The sequence below is a fragment of the Manduca sexta genome, unplaced genomic scaffold (genome assembly GCF_014839805.1).
Source record: "Manduca sexta isolate Smith_Timp_Sample1 unplaced genomic scaffold, JHU_Msex_v1.0 HiC_scaffold_1859, whole genome shotgun sequence".
Classification (NCBI taxonomy): Eukaryota; Metazoa; Arthropoda; class Insecta; order Lepidoptera; family Sphingidae; genus Manduca; species Manduca sexta.
In genome coordinates, this window is record NW_023592765.1 from 3,886 (window position 1) to 31,248 (window position 27,363).

Consider the following 27,363-nt stretch of genomic DNA (forward strand, 5'->3'; position numbering starts at 1 on the left):
GGTCAGCGTGACAGCGGACGAGCGGCGGCGAAATTTACTGTATAATATGAAATTATAAGTACATCGGCGGGATACTATCACTTATAAACGAAATAAATACGGGTCTAATCTATCGATATTACGTTGAGGAAGCGTTATCACGTTAATATGGCAACACATTACGCAAATTACAAAAAAACAACTGTACGGTAACAAATATTTATAGCTCGCTTGTCCGCCGCCATCGACGCCTATATGCCCTATGTACATGTATTATGCTACTGGATATGAGTGGTTACTTATTTTCGCACGGATCGCCGTGGCAACATACTCTTTGACACGGCCGTGTTATACCACACGTACTATGCGTCGGTTCAAATATACAACACAACACACTGAGTATTACATCTTACGTGCACAATTACCGAGACTCTTCGCTTGATGTGTTCGACAATCTGAAAATAATTTAAATAATTAGAAATTAATATTATATGGGAACTTAGGATGCTAATAAGATATTGGTAGATGAATATTGACGTTTACAATACGTCGTCTTAAGTAATGCTTTTTTTCCTGGTAGGATAAAGAGACTACTCTATATATAACTATATTAAAATCTAAATATAATGTGAACCAACACGAGTGATGTTTGATCCCTCAACAGTTGTTACACGTTTTTACGATTTTTTATCATAAATCAGTTGAATCTGAAACATACCTAATTCCACACCGTTGTGTGGTGATAAAAAAGGTAAAATTAAAATAGTCAGAATAATGCAGTGTTATTGAATCTTTTGCTGTAAATTAGCTAACGTGTGAATAGCGCAGGCCGTTATTTGATTTTGCACTATACATATATTATCTAAAGATGCGACTTAACTGTTGCTGGACCCCATTTACCAGCGGAATGTTTGCCGACAAACATGACAACTACATGTCATTACGTGTGTCACGGGAATATAACCTTATTATATACTACATAATACCAAAGGCATTCTCTACCAGTGATCTAAGGTGGTCCAGGTAAAAAGTCATAAGTTACCGGTGCCTGTGCGCGTGCACGCGCGGCCTGTACGCGGCGAGCGCGCAGTACGCGGACAGCAGCGCGCGTGCGCGGCGTGCGGGTGCCGCGCCGCTGGCAAGCGCGCCGCCGCGCCCAGCGCCGCCCAGCAGTACACGTCCGCGCCCGCGCCCTCGCTCCACGCGCCCGCGCCGCGCCGCGCCTGCGCCCGCGCCCGCCGCCGCGCCCAGCCCGGCGCCGCCGCCAGCAGCGGATAGCGCGCAGAACGTCATCGCCTTCCACCCGCCGTACCTATAATAAACACGTACAGTTACCAAAAAATACAATACAAAATTTTATCGATATTAGTACTGCATACTTATATTATAAATGGGAAAGTTTATGCGGACGGATGTATGTTTGTTCTTCTTTAAGAAAAACTACTGCACGGATTTGGATGAAACTTTACAGTAATGTTATTTATACATCAGAATAACACATAGACTACAATTTATAATGATTTTGTGTAATTTGGTCATAATATAATGATACATATAAAGAAAGGCAAAAAAAATATTTCAGTAAACTCCTTCACGCGGGCGAAGCCAGCTAAGCTAGTATTATATATGTATTTATTTTTGTAAGTCAACAACTAAAGACATTAAATTAACAACTCACTTGTCAACAACAACAACAGGCCCATTCTTGTACTCCATCTGACAGCCGGCGACGTACTCAACGAGCGCGAACGAGTCCGAGTACGGCTGTATAAGCCTGTCTATCGCCTCGTTCCGCTCGCTGTCGCTCGTCGCTTGCCGCACTGCCTTAATAAACTTGTTCTCCTCAGGTTTGCCCAACGTGTACTCCGTAGTGTCCCCATCCAACCAACCACTGCACTTTATAAACTTCACAGTCAACTGATAGTCGTCTTGCAACGAATGCACACTAACGTTAATCACTTCGATAACTCTGTCCGACGGAGTGTTCTCCGGCACTTTATCGACTTTTTCGAAACGGTAACAAGGTCTTCGCAGTTCAGCCTCCTCTTCCACTGAGAGCGCAGGCGCAACGGGAGGTGGCGGGGGCGCCGTGTCCGGAGGCGAGCCGGCCGCCCTCGATCCCCAATCGGGAAATTTGAACTTCGTAGGTGAGCTCAGCTTGAAGTTTTTGAGCGACATTTTCGAAGGGCTGCGCGGTGATTTAGGGCCGTTTTTCTTTTCGGATAGTGATGCGAAAAGGTCGCCGTTCGCAATCGACTTTCTCGCGGATAGGTCTCGGTTGCCGGCGCTTAGCCGTTCTAACCTAAGCTCGGTTCTGTCGAATCGATACGCTGGCTCTGTTGTGCTTACTGGCGAACTGTTCTCCGGTATGAGCCTCTCATCGTCAGCGCAGTCGCTCTCCTGTCGTCGGTAGCCGTTCGTCTCTGGTTCCATCGGCGTAACCGGTGATCTCCGGTCAGGTTTGTCGGATTTCCGATACGCGACGTACGTATCTTTGGACACAAAGCTGGCTCTAAAGTTGGCTACAAACAACTCCTTTTCATCTTCCGTCGGCCAGAATACTTCACATTCCTGATTAACAAAAGAAACATTATTATTAGGTGTGTGTTTTCATATTGTTCTAGTGTCTGTAAATTTAAAACTACATTCAAATCAAACAATCGGGATTTATTTGACGAATTTATATAACATCATTAAGCAAAATGATCTCACACAAATGCAACTTTCGGTCGGTCATCAAAACAGCCAATCCAAGTCTTTTTCATACTATATTATGTATCGACATGTTATTAGAGTGTAATAAATTGTAAAAAATAATTAAATATTTGAACGCATATGTGCGCGTATTATCTGGTACACATAGATGTGTGTGCGTGTGCGTGCGTGAGCGTGTACGAGCGCTTGCGCGTGCGCGTGTGTGTGTGCGTATCGTACCGGGTCGTCGTCGGGCGCGAGCGCGAGCACGAGCTGCGCGGTGTGGTCCCACAGCAGGCGCCACAGGTCGCCGGCGGCGTGCGCGTGCGGCGGGTGCTGCGCCACCGCGAACTCGCGCAGGCGTCGCCGCCCGCACACCCACGACGCGTTCACGTACTCGCTGCCTGTACGCACACCGACACACGTTTACTACAGAATTGATGTACTGTCATAATTGTTACACTATGAAAATATACAGTTCGCTGCATATCCACCCTTATATGTATGGTATAAATAATACTAGTCCTTTCAAAGACCCTGTAAACATTTTTAACCACTTATTTCATGCTTAAGTATAGACAATATATGACCATTTGACAGTGCTTTAAAATGCCACTTCAAATAAAACATTTAAAAAATACTTATACCCACCTTCGACTCCCGGTTTGGGTACGAGCATGACCCGCGCTGTGTCCGATGGTAGTACGCCGTCGGGACGGTTCTTCTCGGCGTTGTGCGGTGCGCGTGCGCACACACTGGCGTCCACGCACGAACGCGTTATTAACTGCAAAGTACAAAAAAAATATCAGACTGCTTCCTGGTGAATTCCAGTTGAAATACGACGTCAAATACGCAGTGTCAAGCATTAATACAGCTTTAGTGTGACCCAAAACAATGTCCAAATGATTGGTTTTAAACACCCACATATATGAAGAAATTCTTTTTGTGTTCAGTCCCACTGAACCTGCGCTTCCATCTCCAATTCACCCGGTCTTGCGCATCCTAAGATACCATTGACTCTCACGTCTACTTGAAAGATAATATTAGAATCAAATCTAGTAATAATAACCATAATTTACAAACGCTTGATATTAAATCTTACCAAAAACTGTTTCTCTAGCAAGTTGACTGGCGGTGGACCTTGGTACGTATTGTGTCGGTTCGCGAACGAGCGCATCCGTTCCAACAGCGCGTAGTTTTCCGCTCGGTTTGCTCTGTAAAGATACAATTTATAATATCCTAAAATATACTTGACTATAAGTAATAACAAAGATAAATACACTAGAAAGTAATTGAACTGCACTCTGCATTTTCAGAGATCGTTTTTAAGATGTAAGGTGTTCACTCTGGAATGAACTTCCTCTAACGGTGTTTCCTCACTGCTATGACTTATTTTTTCCAAACGAGCATTACAAATGTTTTTAAGGTAGGCAGGGGCTTAGTTGTGCCCCTAGCACTGCTGACGTTCATGGCGATAATAACCACTTTCCATCAGGTTAACTGTTAGCTACTATGCTTCGGAACCAATTAACTGAAAATATATTTGCTATGTCAACCCTATCCTAACTAATTGACTTCGAACAATGTTCCAAGACTTCTTTTACTCAATCACGTCGAAAAATTCAACACTATCCCTCTATTCATAAGACTATGCTCTCACCTTCTCAATTCCTCCTTCTCAACTTCACTCATATTATTATACGCGGCCATCTTCTTCGTATACGTATCAGTACTCCTTGGTGCCAAGTCATACACTCCCTCCGCGTCCTCGCCATTCACCAGCCCCTCCTTCTGCTCCTCGGGGGCTTCAGAATTCGCAGACTTACTCTGCTCGCTATTATCATCAGTCTTTATTGATAACTGACTACCATTCTCAGCGACTTCCTTATCAAGCTGCATATTTGACTCGATTTCACACTGGAAGCTTCATCGACTCCGTTAGTGACTGTCAAATCATCGATACTCTTACGTTTGGGAGGGTTCAGGTCGAGCACGGCCAGGTCATCTTCGGATATATCTTCGAGTAACTTTTGCAAGTATTCCCGACATTTGTGGTACTCCACTTCGGTGATGCCTGACCGTACGTGTTCCAGTAACGCGTCGTGTACGAAGACGTATTGTTCTTCTGTCTGTACCAAGTGGTTTCGTTGTGTTCTCGCTCGACAAAGATAACCGAGAGGTGAGAGTGTGCCCGTCAACTTCAACTGGTTGAGTTGCGCGTCGAGGACTATGTAGGTACCGGTGCGGCCGACGCCAGCGCTGGAAAGAAATACATCGGTATAATAACCAAAATTGGCATCGCAATTATGATATAGAATATCGAATCGATAGTGTGATGATTCATGAGTATTTACCATGGACTACATCAACAAAAAAAACACACCAATCATGCCATATCGATATTTATTTTTGAAAGGGTTAGACTGTTAATCGTGATCTGTGCGATTAATTTATTGATTAAAGCTCTTGTTAGTTGGCTATGCCGACACCAAATTGACCTTTAGCCAAGGTCAGGGTCAAGGTGAGTAGTGTTACCTGCAATGCACAAGTACGGTGGCAGGATGTTGAGCGGCGGTTTCACAAACGGCAGCACGGCTAAGGGGTGCCGCGGCGTGCCGTGGTCAGGCCACACTGTGTAGTGATATTGGACGACGTCGCGGCTCGCACGAGCGCTGCCCTCACCACCCTAAATACACAGTATTTAATTAATTATAATTATCAATAATTCTGGATTATAATTGTTAATCAAAGACAATATATTATATCAATGGATTATCTAAAAAAACAGGCGGGGTTTTCTCCTATGACTGGCAATAGAAATACGATGCAACTTAAATATATTTTTTCGACACTCTTATTTTGAGTATAATTTTTGTTGCGTGTGGCAGATTATATCACACGTTGAAAACACAAGTGGCATTATAAGACATTTGACGGTATTGAGTTAGAGCGACATTAATTGTCGCTGACGACTGGACACGAACTGGATAAGTGTCAGTTTATGTTTAACGAACAAACACAAAACTTACAAGTATGAAGAGACACTTGTGATACCCTAAGTGACTTATTGCGATTTCAAATGTCGCTCTAACTCAATGCCGTCAAATTTCGTACAATGCCACATTTGTTTTCAACGTGCTATATGCTGTGGATGACAGCGTGACTGGAGCCTCGAGTAGTACCGGGTAGTCGGGCGCGAGGTCGGTTCGTATAGTGCCACTTTTGTTTTCGACGTGCTATATGTTGTGGATGATAGCGTGACTGGAGCCTCGAGTAGTACCGGGTAGTCGCGCGCGAGGTCGATCTGTATAGTGCCACTTTTGTTTTCGACGTGCTATATGTTGTGGATGATAGCGTGACTGGAGCCTCGGGTAGTACCGGGTAGTCGCGCGCGAGGTCGATCTGTATAGTGCCACTTTTGTTTTCGACGTGCTATATGCTGTGGATGACAGCGTGACTGGCGCCTCGGGTAGTACCGGGTAGTCGCGCGCGAGGTCGGTTCGTATAGTGCCACTTTTGTTTTCGACGTGCTATATGTTGTGGATGATAGCGTGACTGGAGCCTCGAGTAGTACCGGGTAGTCGCGCGCGAGGTCGATCTGTATAGTGCCACTTTTGTTTTCGACGTGCTATATGTTGTGGATGATAGCGTGACTGGAGCCTCGAGTAGTACCGGGTAGTCGCGCGCGAGGTCGATCTGTATAGTGCCACTTTTGTTTTCGACGTGCTATATGTTGTGGATGATAGCGTGACTGGAGCCTCGGGTAGTACCGGGTAGTCGCGCGCGAGGTCGATCTGTATAGTGCCACTTTTGTTTTCGACGTGCTATATGCTGTGGATGACAGCGTGACTGGCGCCTCGGGTAGTACCGGGTAGTCGCGCGCGAGGTCGGTTCGTATAGTGCCACTTTTGTTTTCGACGTGCTATATGTTGTGGATGATAGCGTGACTGGAGCCTCGAGTAGTACCGGGTAGTCGCGCGCGAGGTCGATCTGTATAGTGCCACTTTTGTTTTCGACGTGCTATATGTTGTGGATGATAGCGTGACTGGAGCCTCGAGTAGTACCGGGTAGTCGCGCGCGAGGTCGATCTGTATAGTGCCACTTTTGTTTTCGACGTGCTATATGTTGTGGATGATAGCGTGACTGGAGCCTCGGGTAGTACCGGGTAGTCGCGCGCGAGGTCGGTTCGTATAGTGCCACTTTTGTTTTGAACGTGCTATATGTTGTGGATGATAGCGTGAGGCTCGGCTGTAGTACCGGGTAGTCGCGCGCGAGGTCGGTTCGTATAGTGCCACTTTTGTTTTGAACGTGCTATATGTTGTGGATGATAGCGTGAGGCTCGGCTGTAGTACCGGGTAGTCGCGCGCGAGGTCGGTTCGTATAGTGCCACTTTTGTTTTGAACGTGCTATATGTTGTGGATGATAGCGTGAGGCTCGGCTGTAGTACCGGGTAGTCGCGCGCGAGGTCGGTTCGTATAGTGCCACTTTTGTTTTGAACGTGCTATATGTTGTGGATGATAGCGTGAGGCTCGGCTGTAGTACCGGGTAGTCGCGCGCGAGGTCGGTTCGTATAGTGCCACTTTTGTTTTGAACGTGCTATATGTTGTGGATGATAGCGTGAGGCTCGGCTGTAGTACCGGGTAGTCGCGCGCGAGGTCGGTTCGTATAGTGCCACTTTTGTTTTGAACGTGCTATATGTTGTGGATGATAGCGTGAGGCTCGGCTGTAGTACCGGGTAGTCGCGCGCGAGGTCGGTTCGTATAGTGCCACTTTTGTTTTGAACGTGCTATATGTTGTGGATGATAGCGTGAGGCTCGGCTGTAGTACCGGGTAGTCGCGCGCGAGGTCGGTTCGTATAGTGCCACTTTTGTTTTGAACGTGCTATATGTTGTGGATGATAGCGTGAGGCTCGGCTGTAGTACCGGGTAGTCGCGCGCGAGGTCGATCTGTATAGTGCCACTTTTGTTTTCGACGTGCTATATGTTGTGGATGATAGCGTGACTGGAGCCTCGAGTAGTACCGGGTAGTCGCGCGCGAGGTCGATCTGTATAGTGCCACTTTTGTTTTCGACGTGCTATATGTTGTGGATGATAGCGTGAGGCTCGGCTGTAGTACCGGGTAGTCGCGCGCGAGGTCGGTTCGTATAGTGCCACTTTTGTTTTGAACGTGCTATATGTTGTGGATGATAGCGTGAGGCTCGGCTGTAGTACCGGGTAGTCGCGCGCGAGGTCGGTTCGTATAGTGCCACTTTTGTTTTGAACGTGCTATATGTTGTGGATGATAGCGTGAGGCTCGGCTGTAGTACCGGGTAGTCGCGCGCGAGGTCGGTTCGTATAGTGCCACTTTTGTTTTGAACGTGCTATATGTTGTGGATGATAGCGTGAGGCTCGGCTGTAGTACCGGGTAGTCGCGCGCGAGGTCGGTTCGTATAGTGCCACTTTTGTTTTGAACGTGCTATATGTTGTGGATGATAGCGTGAGGCTCGGCTGTAGTACCGGGTAGTCGCGCGCGAGGTCGGTTCGTATAGTGCCACTTTTGTTTTGAACGTGCTATATGTTGTGGATGATAGCGTGAGGCTCGGCTGTAGTACCGGGTAGTCGCGCGCGAGGTCGGTTCGTATAGTGCCACTTTTGTTTTGAACGTGCTATATGTTGTGGATGATAGCGTGAGGCTCGGCTGTAATACCGGGTAGTCGCGCGCGAGGTCGGTTCGTATAGTGCCACTTTTGTTTTGAACGTGCTATATGTTGTGGATGATAGCGTGAGGCTCGGCTGTAGTACCGGGTAGTCGCGCGCGAGGTCGGTTCGTATAGTGCCACTTTTGTTTTGAACGTGCTATATGTTGTGGATGATAGCGTGAGGCTCGGCTGTAGTACCGGGTAGTCGCGCGCGAGGTCGGTGACGCGCATGTCGCGCACGGTGTAGGCGGCGCGCACGTCCTCGCGCAGCAGCGCCACGCGCACGCCGCCGAACTCCGCGCAGCTCCCCGCGCCGCCCGCCGGCCAGTACATGTCGCACTTGCGCTGCAACAACATTGACTTACATCAACCAACACATGGCAACAACTTTATCTGTAAACTCTGTTCCTAACTTTTAAGTTTTCAGACATATCACGCATTTATCCCTGAAGGGGTATGCAGAGGCGCAAGCAGAGCCACCCACTTTTCGCCAAGTGTGTTCCGTCCCATCATGTGATAAGGGGCGAGCCTATTGCCATGTCTCGCACATATTACAGACGCCAGACTAATACTAATCAGAAATCCCAAGTATCACTTTACCCGACCCGGGATTCGAACCCAGGATCTCAGAGCGCTGCCGTACCGCGCATGCTATACAACTACCCCACCGAGACAGTCTGTTATAAGATTTTGTCTGTGTTACTTATTACTTATTTATTTTTTAATTAATACTTCCAGTTTGTATACCGACTGAACATCCGTATGACTCTTCGGTTTCCCATCGATAAACAACATGCAGCTATACTGCAGCAGCATAAAGCTAAACGAGTAGTCCATTGTTGGCACATTAATAAATTGTATATATGAAAAAAAAAAATATGCACATTGTTTTCGTATCAGTATATTGTGCCAAGAATTAAAAAAAAAAACCTATTACTTTCTTTCTCTTTCTAGCCATAGGCGACGGTATACTATGTACATTACGCATATAAAAAAGTAACCTACCCGTCCCCGCTCCACGAGGTTGGTAATCATGACTATAGTGTGCACTCGGTGCTGCACGATCATGCGCCAGAACGCGTCCAGGGTGGCCGGCGTGGGGCCTTGCGTCGCGATGTACCGCCGTTTCCATAGCAACCACTCGAGCTTCACGCGAGTCCGGACGCCCTCTGGAAATGTACGTGTTTGCTATAAAATATGATTTAAGTCTCAGAAGCCGCGAACTAAGGCTATGGTTTATAAATAACGACAAAGTTTTAGAATTGGTTTTACATTATTATGGATAAAAAAAAATATTATTTATTTATTTAAAACTTTATAATACACCGTAAATATAAGAAACAAAACAATTTTGTATGCAGACGGTGGAAATTATTAAAATTATCGCTCGAGGCGATCTCTACCAGACAACCATTGGATGGAGATGTTAAAAATAGTAGAAAGGGCAGTTTAGGGCGTACGTAAAAAATAATAAAATAATAGAAATAATAAATACTTTACGCATCGTCGACATCGATCACTTTCATTCTGTCAAACTAATTACTAATTTATTTTGAGGTTTAGAATGTCTAATAAATTCTATTATCTATGTAATCGCACCAAATTCAACTGCACCATCTATATTCCACAATCTTTAACTGTATTCCATACACCACAATTAATGTAAACACGATCGAACTCGTAGATAACTTCACAATAGCCAGTAGCCACTGTGACGTCACATACCTAAGTCGACGTACACGTCGTCCAATTCGCTATCGTCATCACTCCGATCGCTGTCCGAGTCGTCGTTCTGCTCGTCTGACTCCACGATACCGCTGAACTCTATGTTCAGGAACGCGGACTCTATGCCGTCGGCTAGGTTCGGCGGCGGCTTTGATGCCTTCACCGATGGTTGTCTGTAAAGTAGATCAGTTACAAGGTAAGTGTGTGTGTGTGTCAGAGTAGATGGAGTAAGAGAGAGGTACTATGGAGTGAGTTAGGCGCCGTTCAAGTACTACGTAACGCAATTTTTTAAGATTTTTGACCCCCCCACCAAACCCTAAAGTAACGCGCCGTAACGTTTTCCTGTAGGCCCCCGAACCCTCTCCAAAAGTTATGTAACTCTAAAGTTAATTTGTTTTTCTCATATTCACAATTATTTTACGCAAAATACCGGAAAGTCGCTAAATACCTTTGTTATTCTTTTAAAATAAAAAAAAAAACAATGATACATAACGCTTTGTAGGAAACACCCCGCCCCTGTAACACATCGTAAGATTTTACAAGACCCCCCTTCCCCCCAAATTGCGTTACCTAATACTTGAACGGCCCCTTAGTGAGTAAAATAAATGGCTAGAAGTACGCAACAGGCTCCGCGTACCTGAAAGTCATCACATAAGGGTTCTAGCAACAAAAATACAGTAAAGACCTAATAGGTCACCGATAGAAGGGACGCCAATGATTTTCCCAGCCAGCCCTGTCCGTACCTGTCGGGCCGGGCGCGTCTCTCGAGCCGGCGGCGGATCCTGGCGACGTGGTGCGGCTGCAGCGCGGGCAGCATGCCGTCGATGAAGTTGGCGTTGACGTAGTCGCACGCGCCGCCGCGCCCCGCGCCCACGCACCCGCCGCGCCGCAGCGCCCGCCCGCCGACACGCACACGCGCGAGTGGTCGTCTGCACCACACACACACCTCACTTCACATCACATCGTCTAATTGAGGATATCAAGCAAACATTCAAATCAAGAGCATATTTATGACACTCGTTGTCCAAACTATCAAACGCATAACCATGGTTCGGAGTACAGATACGTTGCCACTAAATCAATTATATCACTTGTCCAACTTGTAACCATTTGATGTTGTAATACAGGATTTAATTATCGTACAAAAATTGGGTCCTTCGAGCCGGACATAAAAGCAAAAAGCCGGAAAACTAGCATGGTATCACTGTATTATTCACTTATTACTATTGTAAATATCCACCAACATTGAATAACAAATTATGGAACTAAAAGAGAAAGAATGGGCGTTGAGAAAACGGCCTATAGCAAATATTATTATCTCATGAACAGACTATAAACAAAACAAAGCCGCGAAACGTACCTAACTAGTTCCATAAACAACATAAAATGGTTATCCGAGCTTTAATAATCTCAGTGTATTGACTTAATTAGCCATAAATAGAACACATTTATTTTCCTCAACGCATACTTACACGCTGTTATGTTCAAATATCGATTCTTCAGTCTGTTTTCAGGCCGGTGACTGTGATGGCTTGTGTGGGCCAGCGCGTTGGACCTCGTCACTACTATCTCGTACTCTTTGCTGTAATAAAAGCAAACGACTTTGTCCACCTTATGTTGGGTGTCCCAAAATGCATGGAAGTAATTTTGATAAAAAATTAAAGGTTGTTCATTAAATATTTTTTATTATTATAAAATAGGTATCTTAAGTATGTATTATAGTGTTTAATGTTATATACCATATCGGGAAACAGGAAACAAAAAATTTCAATGAAAATACTTTAGGAAATTGAAAAAATATTTTTTTTTCGACGAAGGATTGGCATTGGCTTGTTTTATTTTCAAATTTATTTTATGAAATTTCTTTACTTTCCATGACCACTAAGTTTCATTTCTGAAATCATTTGAACATACATAAACATGCAAATCTTCCATGAGAATACAATGTGGACTACTTAAGACGGACAAGCGAGTCGCGTTCCGGATTCCGCCTGTGTACATACGTCTTCAGACCGGCATAATTGTGTCAACTGGCGAGGAGTCGACACTCTTCCTGGATCCCACTCCACTTACCATAAGGTAATTTTCCCATGCCTTTATAAAAAGACTAGCTTTTGCCCGCGGCTCCGCCCGCGTTACAAAGTTTTCGGGCTAAAGTTTTCCGTTATAAAAGTCACGCTATATATTTTCCCGGGAGCCTATGTTCTTCCCAGGGTCTCAAACTGTCTCCATACCAAATTTTATCCTAATACGTTGGGTAGTTTTTGAGTTTAACACGTTCGGGCAGACCGATGCAGCGGGGGATTTTGTTTTTATGATATATTTTTGTAGAACTTTTTAAGAGGAACAATCCCGTCATACATTATTGTTGCATAACTTTAACCGTTTACGCAGCGCACGCAACAGAAGCTCTCAAAACTAATAAATTGTCCCCGTTTTTGCATCATGTTTCATTACTGCTCCACTACTATTGGTCATAGCGTGACGATATATAACCTATAGCACTTCAGGAACAAAGGGCTATCCAACACAAACATATTTTTTCAGTTCGAACCGGTAGTTCCTGAGATTAGCGATTACTGCTCCGCTCCTATTGGGCATAGCGTGATGATATATATAGCCTATAGCATTCCAGGAACAAAGGGCTACCCAACACAAAAAGAATTATTCAGTTCAAACTCCTAGTTTCTGAGATTAACCATTACTGCTCTGCTCCTATTGGTCATAGCGTGATGATATATAGCCTATAGCACTCCACGAACAAAGGGCTATCCAACGCAAAAATAATTTTTCAGTTCGGACCGGTAGTTCCTGAGATTAGCCATTACTGCTCCGCTCCTATTGAGTATAGCGTGATGATATATAGCCTATAGCACTCCACGAACAAAGGGCTATCCAACGCAAAAATAATTTTTCAGTTCGGACCGGTAGTTCCTGAGATTAGCCATTACTGCTCCGCTCCTATTGAGTATAGCGTGATGATATATAGCCTATAGCACTCCACGAACAAAGGGCTATCCAACGCAAAAATAATTTTTCAGTTTGGACCGGTAGTTCCTGAGATTAGCGCGTTCAAACAAACAAACAAACAAACAAACAAACAAACTCTTCAGCTTTATATAATAGTACTAGCTTTTGCCCGCGGCTCCGCCCGCGTTATAAAGTTTTTTGGGCTAAAGTTTTCCGTTATAAAAGTCACGCTATATATTTTCCCGGAAGCCTATGTTCTTCCCAGGGTCTCAAACTGTCTCCATGCCAAATTTTATCCTAATACGTTGGGTAGTTTTTGAGTTTAACACGTTCGGTCAGACCGATGCAGCGGGGGACTTTGTTTTATGATATATTTTTGTAGAACTTTTTTAGAGGAACAATCCCGTCATACATTATTGTTGCATAACTTTAACCGTTTACGCAGCGCACGCAACAGAAGCTCTCAAAACTAATAAATTGTCCCCGTTTTTGCATCATGTTTCATTATTGCTCCGCTCCTATTGGTCATAGCGTGACGATATATAACCTATAGCACTCCAGGAACAAAGGGCTATCCAACACAAAAATATTTTTTCAGTTCGAACCGGTAGTTCCTGAGATTAGCCATTACTGCTCCGCTCCTATTGGGTATAGCGTGATGATATATAGCCTATAACACTCCACGAACATAGGGATATCCAACGCAAAAAGAATTTTTCAGTTTGGACCGGTAGTTCCTGAGATTAGCGCGTTCAAACAAACAAACAAACAAACAAACAAACAAACAAACAAACAAACTCTTCAGCTTTATATAATAGTATAGATATAGAGTATAGATGACGACTCTAAAGGAGCACACGTACCTGAAGCCGATATCCCCGTCGGCGTGCAGCGCGGCCACGTGCCTGGGGAAGTCGGTGGCCGTGATGGCGGGGTGGTGGTGGCCGGCCATGCGCGGGGGGCGCGCGCCCGACTCCACGCCGCCCTCCGCCTCCGCGCCGCCCGACGCACACGACCGCAGCGGCGAGCAGTTCACTACTGGATTAAATCATCATCAGCTACAGGAAGTCCACTAATGAACTATACCTTAAAGATTGTAGAATTTAATAAAAGATTTAGCTTGTTATGATACTTTATATTTAATGATACCTGCTGATGATGAAGATGAATTGGTACTGGTTAAGATATAATAAATCGATACAAAATGCTGCTTTAGTACACGCGTCGCGGTGGCATGGTGAATGTGTACTAATTACATAAATGGGCTAAATACACGCGCGATGCACAAAATAAAATGTAGGGCGTTAGCCCGTACAAAGATTATCAAAAGGATCTGTTTAATGTGGCCTGCATCTAGCGGAGTTCCTTGTTGGATTATGCCAATATTGTTAGTTACAGGGAGCCCACTGCTCAATTTCCTTAAAGATATCCAAATCGATCCAACGAGCACGTATGTACTACCACATTATAATATTTTTTTTACACTTCACTTAAAAAAATGTTTCTAAATGTTACCTAATTATGCCCTAAAGGTAAGCAGATGTATATATAGTGATTTGCATAGATCTTTCTTTTGGCATTGGATAGCGAAATATTTCATCAATAATTATCCTACTGCAAGTAACTATGAAAACACAAACTCCATAATATTTATACTTTGAGTGTCAAACTTTTTATAATAAATCACAAAGTTAGGATGTTCCCAAAAGACATTATTTAAATAACCCAACTTACCCGGTTTCTTGTATACGTTCAGAGGCGCCCTGGCGGCCCTCTCCCCACCCTCCTCCAGGTAATTGTACGCTGCGCTTATACATTTGCTGAGGCGAGACCTGCACCTGTCCGGACAAAGCCAATAACTAAGCTTATCCCCGAAGCGAAGCCGTTTACCATAGCGAAATTATCACGAAAATGGATAGAGTGAATGTAGTCACGGATGATAGTTTATTTTTCAGAGATTAAACATTAACCCATGGTATAGCTTATCAGCTAACTAACTTTAGACTGGGTAAAATTATTGAAGAAATAATAAATTATAGACGCTTTTAAGTTTTATATATTTTATACAATTGAAAAACGCCGTACAAAATTAACTGTTTCGTTTTGTAAATTTCGTTTTCATTTATATGACTCAGACATTTGGTCATTTATAAAATAAAATAAAATAAACTTTGTAGGTACCTAAACCGAATAAACCCATTTTAATATACTGAATTAATTGAAAATTTAATTATAACTTTTAAGTAATTATGAGTTATTATTTAACCCATATTGGTGACATTTAATGCTATATTTTTGAGTGCATCATGAGTCACAACCTTTATTGAATTAAAAATAAATACATATTAAATTATGGTTATTGAGTCCTAGCATTGGATAGCGGCTTCACCCTTGTAAAGTTTGGTTTGTAATTTTAATATTGAATTACTGTAACGCTCAAAGTTTTTATTATCAACAATACCCAAATTTCGCGTCCCAAAAAGCCTATAAGAGAGCCATCCTGATGCTAATAACAGGCAATGTAAGTGCTCGTTGATTTAACGAGTTATTGGCCTGACCATGTTATGGCATAAATCTTGGAGATTTGACTGTAAGCATTGTAAGTCCTAAATTTTATCGTAATGCCATATTTCCTAAGTTTCGACAGTATATATATATATATATATATATATATATATATATATATATATATATATATATATATATATATATATATATATATATATATATACAATATATGACATAGCATTATGTATATCTGTGTGTGTTTAAAGTAAATTTGAAAGGGGTTTCTCCATCTTAAAAAAAAAATACTCAGTCGCAGCTCGGAGCCAGGAAGTTGGCGGTGTGATACCCCCATGCCTCGGAAAGGACGTAAAACCGTTGGGCCTGCGCCTGATCTCTCTCCGGCCATGTCGAGTTTGCTGTCTCACCGGACTATGAGAGTGAGGGAACAAAGAGTGCACCTGTGTATTGCGCACATACTTGTGCACTATATGTCCTGCGTACTGGGCTGATGTCCGTTTAGATTGGCCACCGTAGCCGAAAGGTTAGGAAGGTGTAGGGGCATTTGGAGAATTCCACCACGGTATCCCCTGCCTGTCGTAAGAGGCGACTAATAGGGGCCACGAAGGGGGTCGTCGGCGGGCAGCAGGGGGCTGTCCGCCCTAGTGCATTTTTGTGCATTTTTGCACATCTTTCGGTTGACCCCGGGATGGACGGCAGTGTGCTGTTGGCCTCACACTGCCGTAGACGCCGAGGGCGTCCTTCGGTGCGCGGGGCTTCTGAGCCCCCATAGGAGACGGGCCGCAAGGCGGCACCGCGCAGGGGCGGCTGCGGTCGCAGACTAGACACTTCAACGTCAGAGGAAGCCCGCGGCCGTCCCTAATGCGCCGAAGAGGGCCACCGCGGAGTTTTAGCTGGTAGGCTGTGCATAGGTCAAGTTGTATATAGGGTTAGGGACTCGGCCCGGCGGTCGCCCGAAGGTCACCATCAAATCCGGGCGACTCAACGCCGGGCCGTAAGGCACGGTTACCCCAGCATAACCGCTCAGTCGCCCCCCACGAAGGCTGGGCGGTAGTAATAAGGGACTTTCTCCGCGAAACCAAAAAAAAAAAAAAAAAAGGAAGGTGTATCAATCTGTGCATCAGTAGTGTGTGAATCAATCTATGTGTAGTGTGGGTTCTAGTCGGCATGTGCGTGTGCGTGTGTGGTGCGTGTGCGTGTGCGTGTGTGATGCGTGTGTGATGCGTGTGCGGTGCGTGTGTGGTGCGTGTGCGTGTGTGATGCGTGTGTGGTGCGTGTGCAGTGCGTGTGTGGTGCGTGTGCGGTGCGTGTGGCCCGACCTCCAGTAGAGCAGCGCGAGCGCGAGCGCGGCGAGCAGCACGAGCGGCACGAAGCGCGACGAGCGCGGCGGTGCTGAGCGCGCGCACGTGGTGGCGCGTGTCGGGCGGCGACATCGCCTCCGAGTGCGCCGCGCACCACTCGCTCGACACCTCCTGCGCACCAATACACCTTTCTTTCACGTTTCTTCATTTACACCAACTTCATAGAATAGGTCTGGACCTTCGCCATCGGAAAGTGATTTATATTTTAAATATGCATTGTTATTTTTAAGATATAATATATTTTAAAATGTAAAAGAATAAATTTAAAAATATAGAGTATTATATCAGATCAGTATTATTTACTGTTCCACTGCTGAACACAGGCCTCCCCTATTACTGAGATTAGGCCTTAGTTCTGATAGCATATGCAATTAAGTTTCAGTATAAAATCGGTTTAAAATTTTCATAAAGAGGGTATTCATTTTCTAATCCTAAAAATATACAACTTTGTTTACATTCAGAAATGAAAAACATAACCAATTTATACAGAGAATTATTAAAACCAACACTCATTCATTTCTCATTTAAGCTAAGAAAGATTCTTAGTTCTGCCAATACAATAAAAATAACATCAGCATTTTTAATAAACCTCTTTTTAAATATCGAATGATTTTTTTTATAATTCACCAAATTTTAATTAACCTATTTTTAAATATCGAATAAACTTTATTACGCGGCAAAAAAAATGGCAAACTGTCACGTACCTCAGGCGGCGACTCGGAGCCGTTTATCAATCCGTTATCGCGTGTCACGGACAGCGTGACGGCGTATATCTTCACCTCGTAGCGTGTCACGTTCCACAGCTCCACCTCCTACGAACATGAACATAACATGTTCACACAAACGCCTGGCGCGAAATGAGACATACTTCCTCGTTACAATTTTATCCTTGTGACGTCACAGTACGTATATAAATCGATGCACAATTATAATTTTTTGCCTTTTTGTAATAATATAAGCTTTATCTTTACATGTTAGGTAGGCAAGAACGCACCTATTGCGCAAACTTCACCACGCAACGGTTACATGAATGTTCTTCACCGAGCTACGTTAATATATATCTCATTAAAATTCCAACAAATTTTACAAATGCGAAAGATTCTAAAGATGTTTGTTAGCAGTAAAGTCAGGAAAAAGATTTGGACGAAATGTGACATACATATACACGGTGCAAATTCCAAACTAACACGAATATAATTCAGTATATAATGTTAAATGCCAAATAATACTAGCCCTGTATTACTATCCCACTGCTGGGCGCGGGCCTTCTCTATTATTAACAGCCATTTTCGATAAACGATCCCAATCTTCAATCCGATTCCGACGATGAATCAACCAAATATCTCAATTGTAAGCATGTCAAAAAAATCTTAGTTCTGATTGGTCCATTTTTGAGATAGATCGTATCGTAAAAGCGATTGGGATCGTTTATTCAAAATGGCGGTAAGAGTTGTCTCAGTCCACCACGTTTGCGTGGTTCGGGTTGATAGTATTTTTTTTTTCTAAAAAATATTATTGTAAATTACTCGAGTTTACACGTGCGCTCTTAACGTATAGGATCCGTGGAAGACCAGCGCCGCTTGAGCTGAAGGCTCACCCGTTTGCAACGGAAACCGTTTCGCACTCACACCATGACGTTGGACACGATACTATCGCTTTTTTTGGATTTTTATAATTAAATTTGATGTCTGCTTGTGATTTTTTTTTTCTTGTGAATAATTTATTTTGTTTTGTTTTTTTTCTTTTTTGCATTACAGTGTTTATGGAAATAAATGTGTTGTTAATCAATTTGGTTTGTATTACGCCATCGAAAATACCAAGCGTAGGTCATAACTGTTTGTATTTGTTTGTGTTTATGTAATCCCTATCGAACAATAGATGTGTTTTAATGGCAAAACAACTGCGTGTGCGCTTGTTTACTATACAGTTTGAACGAATGTTGTCATAAATGAGTAATTTTATTGCATAGTTCCTTTTATATTTAGTTCCAATTGATACTTATAAGTTACATAGAAATAGCGTACATTTTCCTTGTGATATTTCCATTAATTTACAGCGGCCCGCACACGTGTTGTGTTTTTAATCGGACCACACTACAGTCGAGTATTTAAAAAAAATCTCTACAAGGCGATAACACACGTCTGACCTGTTTTAATAAACAGTACAACAGTGTAGCAACACGTATGCAATGTTTTATGTAATCGACGGGCACAGAACTGTTGTTGGCCCTTATTCTACACGCTATAACTAGCTACACACCAGCTGGTGGCGGAACCACACCGGTGATAATTCATTGCTTTACCGGGCAACACGATAGTTACAACCAAGCGATACGCAAAGCTTAAGAAATTTCTATGATTCTATATGTATGAACTGGTAAGAACATATTAGTACTGCGTAATCTATATATATATATGAATCTCTGTATCCCTTGGTCTCTTTATAACTTGAAAACGATAATAATATGTAGCTCAATGAATAGTTTTTTTTTTTTTTTTTTGTTATTGCTATTGGGATGGAATATTCATAGCTAAGATATGACAATGTATGTCGGGCCAGCTAGTACGATATAATAATGACAATACTATACGAATAATATTCAACTTAAAAATTACTCTGTGACTATAATGTAAGCAATATTTAAAAAATAAACTATAAATATATAGGTATATAATTATTTGTTTTACGAAGGGAGATAGTGCCATAACAACTATATAGGTAATAAATTCCTTATCGGTCTAATGTCCTAATATAACCGGCTTGGGGCTAACTTCACGAATGTAGATTGTTTGACATGCATCAAGAAATTGACATATGTAACGCGACAAGACTATTTCGGACATGGCTTCGGCCTTATAATTGAGAACGTCGCAGACATGGCTCCGGCCTTTATATTGTAATAAAGAAGATGTATAAAAAAAAAGACAGACTAGGCTAAGAGGCTTTGACTTCCATTTAAGGAGGAAATCAAACAAAAAAAAAATGTAACGCGAGCGTAAGTCGCAACATCTACACCCGGCTTATAGCACTGTACGAACCGAGCGTATGCACCATGCCTATTACCCATCCCGTCCCCTCCGTCGCCGCACTCCCCCGCCAGCGTCCGGCGACGACTCGAGAACGGAACATGCGCGCGCGCCGATGTACGGACAATTTAATTGTATTAGCCCGTTTAAGTTACTTCATATGTATATATGGTTGTGCTACGAACCCCGTGTTTTAATTAACACCCAACACAGTATTCCAACACTACAAAAAACTACGAATGTTATCCTATACTTCGACGGTCCCTACGTAAAGTATCGAATCTGCAAAAAAACATCGCCTGTTTAGTGTTATATTACCATGGCGATAAGCACTTCGATCCTTATTTTCTTAAATAAATGCAGTTCATTTTAATAAGGACCGTTTAAATATCGACAGTCCCTAGGCAAAGTATTGAATCTGCATAATGCAATTTTGCAGATTCGATACTATACGTAGGGACCGTCGACTTGTGAAATCGTATATTCATAACATTGGGCCAGTTTCTGGTATCACTCACCACACTAATGGTAGTCTCTATGTCGTTCTTGTTTGTGGGCAGTGTTAGTCGAGTTCTGGGCTGCTGTTCCGGAATCTTCCTGAGGGTCACCACATACTGGTCTATCGAGTTGTTGTACTCCAGTGGTTGCCGCCATTGGAGGTACAGTGTACCTGTAAATTGCAATATTGTGGGATTAAAGTGTCGTTTCCTTTTGCAAAAGGTAGACAAATGAGTTAATGAAACCTCTTAACGGTCGTCCATTAATCACGTGATGTTTTTTAGTGACTTTTTAACCTCCTGGTGATATGTGATGAGGTTTCAGACTACCCCTACCCAAAATCATGTGTTTTTTTTCTGGTATAAAATAAACACAATACCACCAAGTTTCACCGAGTTTACACTCGATGAGACTAATTATGAAATGAATGAGAGCTAGCTGGAGTGTGAGTGTATTGCCAACCTTTTAATGACAAAAATTTGGACAAGGAACTGGATCTATTCAACCTTCAGCAATTTCAATAACCCTTAAAACTTCAAACATCATTTCTTTAGGAAACCATTAAGTCATTTCTGACTATCGATAATTTTAACATTATAATTACATACACTCACGCCTTTTATCCCCAGAGGGGCAGGCAGAACGCAAATGATTTACACGCAGTCCGCCGTATGAATTCCATCCCATGCTATGACAGGAAGCGAAGCTATCGCCATATCGGACAGATTCCAGACTACGGGCTAATACTGAGTAAAAACACTCAATATCACTTTGCCCAACTCGGGAATCGATCCCGAGACCTCAGCACTGCAGTCGTACCGTAATACAATGCAACCGAGACGCTCATACTTATATCGTTATAATACAATTTTTAAAAATCGTAATCTACTCACGTTTAGGCTGATCGCAGGTGAGGTTCAATATGATAGGCGCTGACGGCGGTCTAACGTCAGTGAGCACGTAAAGCGGCTCCGACTCGGGCCCCAGGTGAGCCAGGAGGTCTGATGACGTCACGTTCTCCAGAGGGAAGTAGTAGAAAGCCCGCACCCAAATCTTGTACGGGGTGAATGGTTCTGCAAGAGAAAAGGTGGTTAGAATTTAACATTTAAATTTATTTGTATTTTTGTTATCATCCTTTATATGTTTTTGGGCAGGTGTGAGTTCTACCTTGTTAGGCGCGGCTTGGCCCTTCTGTTCATTAACTTTTATAAACAATTAGCTTATCAATTAATAAGTGGAGAGACTCACTGTCTTTTACAATTATACCTTTTTTGGCCCGACAATTATATATAATATAATTAATTATGTAATTATATTACATTACCATTCCACAAGGCGGAGACAGTACACAAACGACTTAATCCCTGTTTTTTTTTTAATGTTTACATATAATAAAATTGTAACAGGCCGATATGTGTACATTGTAGATAGATAAATATACTATTTGAAGTCTTTATTACAGCAACAGAAGGCAAAACAAGTTTGTAAAATTTTTGTCTGTATGTTTGTACCCACATCACGCAAAAACTACTGCATGGAATTCAATGTAGTTTTCACCAATGTATTGCTAAAGGTTTAACTTAAAAAATAGACTCCATTTTATTTAAGAAAAATATAAAACTTTTTCGCACCGAAAAGCCGCAAGCAAAAATGAGTATACAATATAATACTCACTCAAATTCTTCAGCCGAAATCCGACGACCTTGGTCACCTTCCCCGCTTTATTCCACAGCGTGAGATTCATAGTCGGTTTCAAGTTGTCCCTGATCCCCAAGTTGCTTGGGAATATGTTCTTCTTGAGCACATCCTCTGGCGTTTGCACACCGCTCACATTCGCGTCGTATCTTGGAACTCCTTGTTCGTAATACAGCACGTAGGCCATCTGTGTGGTCTCTTTGTGGGTCTGTGTCGTCCATTTTTGACCACTTCAATAGGAAATGTTGACTCGTTGAAGATCTCTAGATGTTCGTAATATTCCAAATGAACGCCATTAGTCCCGTTGTCCTGACGCCGCTTCCTGTGCCTACGGGACCACACATCCCTCCTACTTCTAGGCGGATCCAGTAGTATACTGGACGAGTACTCATAGTTCTTAATGTCTTCGTTCTTATACAAATTGTATGAGAAACCCAAGTCTTTGGGTTTCTCTGGTATGAGAGTATCAGTCGTGGGTACGACGTCATTTGGCTCGTCTCCTTGAGGCTCAGTCTTCGTGGTCTCTTCTACATCCTTGCTGATGATTGGGAGTTTACTCCGAGTGAAAGTTGAAGGAGGGATCCACGCGAGGTTGACTTCCACTGACGTCACGTTGTAGGCTATCAGGTTTCGTGGTGCGGACGGAACTGTTAACAAACGATAACAAATAATGTTAGATGACCTAGGCCTGTAGTTATCGGCATCCTGGCTTAGTTCGCATGCTTGCCTCTTGTGGCTAGCACCGCAGGAGGGATGGAAGGAATCTGCTTATCGGAGCGGAGGAATGTTGCATATTTGGGATTCCGATGCTACAAATTATTCATATATCCAAATCCATGTTCTTGCCTACAAATTCAATTAAGCTAAGCCTGTAATTCTTCACTGGATTGAGTCGTTTCTTATTTTTAATCAAATTAACAAAATACATTATGTGTTAGACGTGTTTATTACTATATCGCTTCATAAAAAACGTAAACAAACCATAATAATAATTAGTTTACCGGATTAGATATTTCAAGCATAACGATGTTTTCACCTTGCGTAACAATAGCATCCTTAATTATGAAATTAAAAAGGAAACCAACTTAACGCTTACATAAACAACATTTAAATATTGAATTGGTCTATGCGGGTCAATGACACACTAACACCATGCTATATTGAACCTTAGCAATGAAGAAATAAGGGTCAGAAAATATTATTGCAAGTACAAAACGGTTGGAAAATGTAATTAAGTATGACAATTACAGCATAGCGCCGTACGAAACAATGGATTAGCAGGTCAACGAATCTGATGGATGGTCAGCCAAGGAACTCTTAAGGTCTTGTTCATTATGGAGTTTTCGGTATGGGTGGCTTGTTTGGGTTTAGCTTACGGAATTTTTGCCCAATCTTGCTGGACATTCGATTTTTACGCTGAACACTCGAAAGATACTCCAACTATACATACTAATATTATAAATGCGAAAGTTTATGAGGATGGTGTATGGATGTATGTTGCTCTTTCACTAAAAAACTACTTTACAGTAATATTGGTTATACATCAGAATGACACATAGGCTACAATTTATAATGATAAGTAATTTGGTCATAATATAAATACATATCAAGTAAATCGGAAAAAAGAATTATCTCAAAAAACTCCGTCACGCGTGCGAAGCCGCGAGTAAAAGCTATTACATATGCTTATTTGTAGGAGGATAAATGTGGAAACACAGGTCTAAATACCTGGCTACTACAAAGTTATGATAAGAAATTTGCCTTAATGATTCATGACTCACTCTAGACGGAAGGGCCACGTTTCGGGTCAACGCGGTCAGTCAAGTCAGTGAAGCGTCATTAACGCTTATTTTTCCTCAAAAATACAAATAATAAGCACAGCATCCATTAGTCGCGTTCCTAAATCAACTATTATACAACAATTTCAACATTTTTAGTTTATGGTTGACTGGCGATATTTTCTAAGTCTGAATCATTTAACTACTCCAGCATTTGGCCATCAAAATTGTGGCAACAGGCAACAAATTTTAATACCCAACTAGGAAAACAAGAGACAAAAGGGCGCCCGAATCGCGCACGCGAGTAAGGTCGAATCCATTATGAGTCACTGGGAGTCAGATGCATCAATACAAGTAGGTGTTGTATGCGCGACGTTCTAGATATTGTCTGGGGATTAAGGTTCAAAATAGAGCTCATTTCGACTTTTTTTTTATGTAAGTTAATGACGCTGTACAGGACGCTACACTGACTAGCCTTACTGATGACTTCACCAAATCCGTCCTTGGAATAAAACTTTATAGCCACTTACGCCTGTTTGCAATAAACAATCCCAATTTTAATCTTCAATTCGAGGTTAGATTAAACCAACACAAATATGCATGTCAAAAAAAACTTTGTTCTGATTGGTCAATTATCGCGATGGATCGAAAAAAGCGATTGAGCAGCTTGCTATTAGAGAAACTATTGTACAAATCTGATTCTGATCTATAGATGGTACCAGAGACTTACAAATTATTAACTAAAGAAACTCATTAATCTAGTAAAATATTACAAAGGAATGTAATGGATTATCACCATAAAACGTTGAATAACAAAGTACTGCATCGCAAACTGCCCTCATCACTTTGAATCATTTATTAATAACTCACATAATGTCCAGTAATTACACTTGACTTATATGATCTCGATACAGGAAAACAACATTAGTTATAACCCGGTCTGACAGTAGAAAACACACAAAGTGACAATATATACTTCAATAATCCCATACCGAAACCGTACCACATAATATCTATTTTAATAGTATTTGCCTTTAAAAAGCAAATGATGGGATATCTTCCTTTCATTGATTACTTATTCTATTTTAATATTAAAAAGGCTGATGGGTAATCAACATATTATAATTTGTAAAAAATTGTATTTGAAAAATGTCAACACATGTAAACTCAGCAATCTTTAGGTTCTTCTTAATGTATCAACGATATTTCCGAGACCTTAATATTGAAAGACAGGTCCTTCAAGGCCCAGATCAGAAAAAATGCGATATATTTATCCTGATGCGTGTTCTGCGTTACCTTTGGCATAATGATCATGGACTTGAATTTTAACGATTAGAGAATCCATAATTGGTATCTTATGATATTTTTAGACTGGACAATTTCTCAATTAGTTATAAGTAAAATTATTTTTACAAAATTTTTGCTTACTATATACAAATAAAATAAATTTATAGTTTATATTTCTGGGTGGTGTTGTCTTTTATATCTGTACTCTTCACTATAATTAAAAACAACAATTCATTATTTGTTGTACATGTTCTCAAATCCGGCTCCATAAATTCTTTCATGAATATGTATTTAATCTCAACAAGAGATTAGCATGGACTAAAAACCAATAATATGGAATATTTACAAAATTTTACCAGCCTTTCTAATTTCAAGCGGGAACTTCAAATACATTTTTATAAAACTTTTATAGATCTGCAAGATATTGTATGCTATCGTATTCCGTTATGGTATATGTAATAGACATACATGGTGTTAGCCTGTAATATGGGTTTAATTCATTTTGAATACTTTCTCTTCATAGAACCATTATTATGGGAATGGTATCTTATAATTAAGCCTTCACCATCTACCTGTCAAAATTTTAGAAGAATACTTTATTTACATGTAGTAGAGATCGTAATATGGGACACATTGTTATAATAAACCTTAATCAAAAGCAGGTATTCCACTGCTAAACACAGGCTTTGTAGATTTAAAAACTAAGCTGGTAGTAGCGTAAGAAAAAATATTATAACAAAGTATGTTAAGGTGTTTAATATTTTTATATTATTGTATTTTTATTTATGTTATGTAACAAAGTAAATGCTAAATTTTAATGTCATGATATTTTCACAGATGTTAAAAACATAATTTTTTATTAATAATGAAACATTATTCTTGTTATTGATGTTGGAAATTACAGGCCCCACTTCATACTTCTTATTTCTCTGCTCTGAGTTCTAAGTTTAACCTATTCTAAACCCGTATGTAACAGTTTGGAGTCAATTCTTTAAGAAATTCTTGCTAGAAGTTTGGTTTTGATTTGTTTTGACAAGAATTCAAGAATTGTATGTGTGGTTTGTGAATATCTCCATTTAATTGAGGCTTTAATGTCAATATGATTGTGTAGTTCTGAATGTGAAATAATAAATTATTTCAAATAGAAGAAAGACTATAATTGTATTTCTTTTAGCAGATTATTTTGCTGTAAACTCACCCATATTACATTTATGTCTTAGCTAATATCTCTGTGTATTAGTGTATTTAATTTCTTCATAATTCATTCAGAGGAGTTGTGTTCACTTTCAATGTGTATAACAAATCATTGTAACATCTCATACTTTGTAAGATGTTGATAATTTTTGGACATCCATTAACAATATCCTGGAGATAAATCAGACAAAGTATTATATTAATGAATAATTAAACAAAAATTAGTTTGATGTATAAAATTTTTTTTTGGCAATATTCTAGCAATAACGGCTAGCCTTTATTATGGAAAATGTTACAAATCAATTCATTTATGCATAAAATAATGACAAATAGGTTTACCCAACAATATTGTTCAGCACTGGCATTTACAGCAAATTAATGCTATAAATTTGATTAATTAAATATTTTTTCCAGTAAGAACCCTCATTATATGTATACATAACCATACTCAACACATTAATGATATCCAATAGCCCAAGATTCATGAATAATGAATAATTAATATAAAGCGGGTGATAATTGAAACGTAATTATCGTTTGATAGAACCTGCAGATCCTCTAGCAGATTAAAGCCGTGGGCGTTCTGTCATACGCGCTCCTACTATAGGCTACGGCGTCATCCCCACGAACCAAAAAACGCACAACACCAATGCAACACAACACACAAAACATCAACAACAACACACTCACCGAGAATCTCTTTGATTTCGTTGTCGTTAGCTGCATTATCACAATGAACACACAAAATAAATATAGTAAAAATGGCTCCTACCATGTAATGAATATACATCTTAAAAACACGATGGGCACGAAATTAACGTGCTTAAATAGCTTTAATAATATTTATAAACCACATTTTCTCTTCGCTATTTGATAAAAGCGGAAATAATCTCGTTAACAAGTCTAATTCGTCTAAATTGTTTTAATCAAGCTGCCATCGAACAAGACCCCGC

The 27,363-nt window shown here is 41.3% G+C and overlaps 1 non-coding gene across 1 annotated transcript; it reads right to left on the bottom strand.

The window, feature by feature from the left end:
* Positions 1 to 1,143: 1,143 nt before the first annotated feature.
* On the bottom strand, positions 1,144 to 27,363 carry LOC115456041 (the record flags this gene model as incomplete). Its single annotated transcript, XR_005113519.1, has 20 exons — positions 27,101 to 27,363; positions 22,131 to 22,798; positions 21,350 to 21,529; positions 20,477 to 20,628; positions 17,637 to 17,744; positions 16,891 to 17,043; positions 14,780 to 14,883; positions 13,909 to 14,080; positions 11,548 to 11,657; positions 10,819 to 11,004; positions 10,076 to 10,248; positions 9,356 to 9,519; positions 8,549 to 8,695; positions 5,209 to 5,359; positions 4,334 to 4,932; positions 3,776 to 3,887; positions 3,325 to 3,457; positions 2,914 to 3,077; positions 1,658 to 2,550; positions 1,144 to 1,291 (listed from the first exon to the last, which is right to left on the bottom strand). It is a non-coding gene; the product is annotated as an uncharacterized LOC115456041 (transcript).